Raw genomic sequence first — 4,279 nt, forward strand, 5'->3', positions numbered from 1 at the left:
TACAAGGGAATCCATCTTGGTGGCACCCGAAAGAGCTAAATCGACACAAAAAAGAAGGGATTTGGAAACAAATCTTAACGGTTGCAAAGCTTGTGAAGAAATATACCAATGTCCACATCAATAATGGTGAAAATTTTCATTTTGGGAAGATAAATGGGCAGGTTCTTCTTCTCTCAAAGAAGAATTCTATGGAATTTGGAAATTTTCAAATTTTAAAGATTGTTCTATTAAGGACATGAGGGTTAGTATCAATAATTCTTTTGATTGGGATCTCAAGCTTCCAGAATTTGCAAAGAAGAAGAAGCCATAGAGGCTTCAAATTTATTAAACAAAATCTCCAACCCCCTGATATCTTTTAATGAATACCCTTCTTCTAGAGAATGGAGTATAAGTTTAATGGAGAATTCTCCGTAGCGTCACTTTACCATGCATCATCATAACAACTTATTCTATGCTAGCAACCAAGGTAATCTTCTCAGAGAATTTCCCAGCAAAGTTATTTGGAATAGCTTTGTCCCACCAAAAATTTCTTTTATCATTTGGGCAGCCGATCTCAACTCTCTCCCAACTTGTGATTTTCCTCAAAGAAGAGGTTTCTCGTTTCCAAATCGATGTTCGTTGTGCAGATGGAGGAAGAGACTCTAGATCACTTATTTTTCATATGTTCGTTCTCGGCAAATATTTGGAAAGACATTACTTTTTCAACTAGTAGTGTTTGGCTACATGCTAATCTTACCAAAGACATCTTCGACAACTTAACTATTCCTACAACAATAACCATAAATAGCTTCATCAGATTTGTTGCTCCCTGCCATTATTTGGAGCCTTTGGCAAATTGGTATGAAAGAAATAGAAAAACTTTCGAGGACAAAGTTAAATTCGCTGCAAATGTTATAATTTCCATCGAAGGATGACTTATGCATTATTGGAGTGTTAACGAGCCTTGGCCCTCTTCCACCATTTTCTCGGATTGGATTTTCAACTGGGATGCAATATCTCGAATGTAATTTTCCTTCTTTTTTCAGTGTGTATTTTTCCATTTGTAATTGCAACCTTAGCAATTCTCGAATACAATTCTACCTTCATCGAAAAAAAAGTATTCTCATTTGAAGTTTAAACAAAAATTGATTACTGAAATTCGTTAAGAACCAAAAATGTAAATTAAAATAATTAGTTTGGGGGCAAATTTGTAATCAAGTAAAACTTGGATTTGAGAATCCATATAAATGCATCCAAGTACTGGTGTTTGGTTCATTTGACGTGCCTCGGGCCACCTTCTAGAAGGGTCCAAACGTGCAATCCGACCACCAAATTGAATTTGGGATTACCGCGAGTTCATTTAGGATCTAATGACATTTTTTCCCGTCAATTTCCTCTTAATCCGAGGTTGAAACCGCAACCGATAGTTACATCCACTGAACCTTCATGTTTCTTTATGAAATGTTGTGTTTCATTATGCCACGATCAACATAAACATTTTTCATCGAACAAAAATGTTCCTAGAGCATGTGTCTCGTTCGTTTCTAACTAATATAACCAAATGAACTAAGTAGGTAATTCTCTGAACAAAGAAACAATGGCCACTCGAATCTTAACTAAAAGAAACAAAGCAGACACCTGATAATTAGGATCACTGACATATCATGGGTATTTATACCTAACTAAGTCAATAAAGGATCGCAAAGGAATTGTGAAAATGGGTGGAGGTGGAGATGCTAAGGAGTTAGGATGGAAGATGAGATCTATTTGATAACCAAGGACAAAAGTATGCATCATGACTAGCTGAGAAGTAAGAAACAAACCATGTGCGACTAGTAGAGCATCTCCAATGCAACAGTGTCAAACTCTAAATCTTAGAGTGCCAGATAGGATTTTTTAGAGTTTCTCTTTAAAATTCATCTCCAATGCAAAACTCAACAAAAATCTCTAAAATGATGTGTTGAGATTTATTTTAGATATCCATAAGAGAACACTCTAAATCTAGAGTGTCCTCTTGAGGATCTGTAAGTGTCACATAAGCAAATAAATTAATTTTACGCCAAAATATAAGTTTTTAGAGTTTCTCTTCAGTGTTGCATTGGAAAGCCTTTTCCAATAGAGTATCTCTAAATAACCAAATAGGAAAGAAACCATTTAAAGATCCATTTTTCACACTTTACACGTAATTTTTAGAGTTTTTCTTTAAGTCTTGTAGTGGAGATTCTGGTAGGAAAGAACTTATCAACGCATATAATATCCTCGGGTCCAAGAGAAAATCAAGGTTAATACTATAGATCACCCATGCTAAAGGAGAGAGGCCCTTGAGACAGGATGTCAAGTGGTGAGCCTATCCAAACATAGTTGAATCCCCAGGACCAAGGAGACATGGGTGAAGTAAGATGCTATGTGAGGCTGGTCTGATCAAATACTATAGCTGTTTAAGTCATGAGATAAAAGATCATTCTTATTAATCTTAAGATCTATTATGTATATGTTGAGGTATTTCCTTGTATAAGTGCCACAAAGTTACCCTAAAAATAATGGAAAATGAAATTTTTGTTATTATAATTTGTATGATTGTAAATACTTTTTGACACAAAACTTTGGACTTACTATTAGATAGGCCTGCCACCAGTACCAACAATAAGTGCAGACACATTGTTCCTTGGAGATCATCTTTTGAGATCTAGAGAGAGAGACAGAGAGAGAGCACCATTTCTTGGACTCAACTCAGTTTGCACTTCTTAGTGCATTTCTTCAAGTTTCCACAAGTTTTCCAAGTTTCAAAATCTACAAGTAGAGACAACAAAACATTTTGATGAGTATAGATTAGTAGAGAATCAATCTATATTATAAAAAAACATCACACTTAACTCTATTTTGCTAATCTAAAAATTTACCCACTAATCTTAGTAGTTAATGGTATTCAAAAAGTTTACCCACTAATCTAGTTTTGATCAACTTCTAGCCACCTCCATTTATCATATCCCAAGCATCACCTGAATTCATAACCTCATATCAATCTCTTCAAAACATAAATTGCTATCAACTTCTAGAGAGAGAGAGAGAGAGGTAAGATTGGTCACCCTTAGAGGAATTAAACAAATGCTTATACAAGAATAATCTCAATATAGTCACTTATTGCTAATGCAGCATCATCAAGATTCTCATCACCTCAAAATATTTCCCCTTCAACACAGGATCATGTGAATCTTGATGATGATGCATCTGAAAATAGTGACTGTCATCACTTAATCCATCCATGAAACATGATCTAATCCACCCATCCATACTAACCCACTATCAAAAAAATTAAAAAATAAATAAATTTGGATCTCATTATAAAATATCTATTTGGTATTGATTTCTATCACATTCAAGATAAAAGAAAGATCACCCATAACCAGATTAGATTCAAGCGCTTAAGTGGTGCACTTTTAAGTAACCACCATACTGATGAAAAATGAAAGAGATGAAAAACACAAGAGGAGGATTCCCAAACCCTAAAATAAACTAGGGGGACTTTAACTTCTTTAAAGGATTAGGGTTTGTGGGTAAGAGTACCACAAACTTCCATGAGAGAGAGAATAAAGATGTATAGGAGAAAGAGGAGGGGGTGTAGTAGGTAGCTAGGTAGGTAGGTATAACGTATATTGTGAATGAATAATATTGTTACTACTAGTTAGCATGTGATCACACAGTTTTTTGTCACTCCATTAATTGGATCTTCAAATTTTGATCGGTCTCTATGCACCACCCAATCATGTCAAGGTGGGTCATGCAAATGTGGTAACTCACTCCACCATCGTCTCACTCCTACTTCATCAAAAATATTACCACTCGGAAAGTATCAAGGAAAACGATAGATGGTTCGAAAATCTCAAATTAATATGACAAAAATGTTGGTCTGGCAAGTTTGAAGTTCGAAATAGGATATGGACATGTCAAGTTATCAGTTAGCCCATGCCCATGTAAGGGATACATTACAAATTCTTTGGAAACCCTAATTTGCTCACTTTGGGCATCTCGCACTGAGTAGGTTGTCTACAGCTTAGGTCCTTTTTAATATTCTTCTTGAGGCAGCTGTCCCTATAGTCTTGCTGGGTAAATTTCTTTATGTATTATATATGTTTTTCATAATAATTAAGAAGCGATTAGTGATTAGTTAACACGTGCTTAATGATTCTTCGCAATGTTTAAGAAATTATATTAGTATTACCGATCATCAACATTTTTCAATCACAATGTGAACTTTTTCTTTTTATATGTAGATTCAAACTTTGCTCTGTGTGGTAGATCA

General features: G+C 34.9%; 1 long non-coding RNA gene across 1 annotated transcript; it reads right to left on the reverse strand.

The window, feature by feature from the left end:
* Nucleotides 1-202: 202 nt before the first annotated feature.
* On the reverse strand, nt 203-3,614 carry LOC147550163 (uncharacterized). The gene is made up of 3 exons (XR_015238294.1): nt 2,919-3,614; nt 2,567-2,769; nt 203-2,510 (listed from the first exon to the last, which is right to left on the reverse strand). It is a non-coding gene; the product is annotated as an uncharacterized LOC147550163 (long non-coding RNA).
* Nucleotides 3,615-4,279: the final 665 nt, after the last annotated feature.

The sequence above is a fragment of the Eschscholzia californica genome, unplaced genomic scaffold (assembly GCF_041429995.1).
Source record: "Eschscholzia californica isolate CP2 unplaced genomic scaffold, dmEscCali1.0.p SCAF_3, whole genome shotgun sequence".
NCBI lineage: Eukaryota > Viridiplantae > Streptophyta > Magnoliopsida > Ranunculales > Papaveraceae > Eschscholzia > Eschscholzia californica.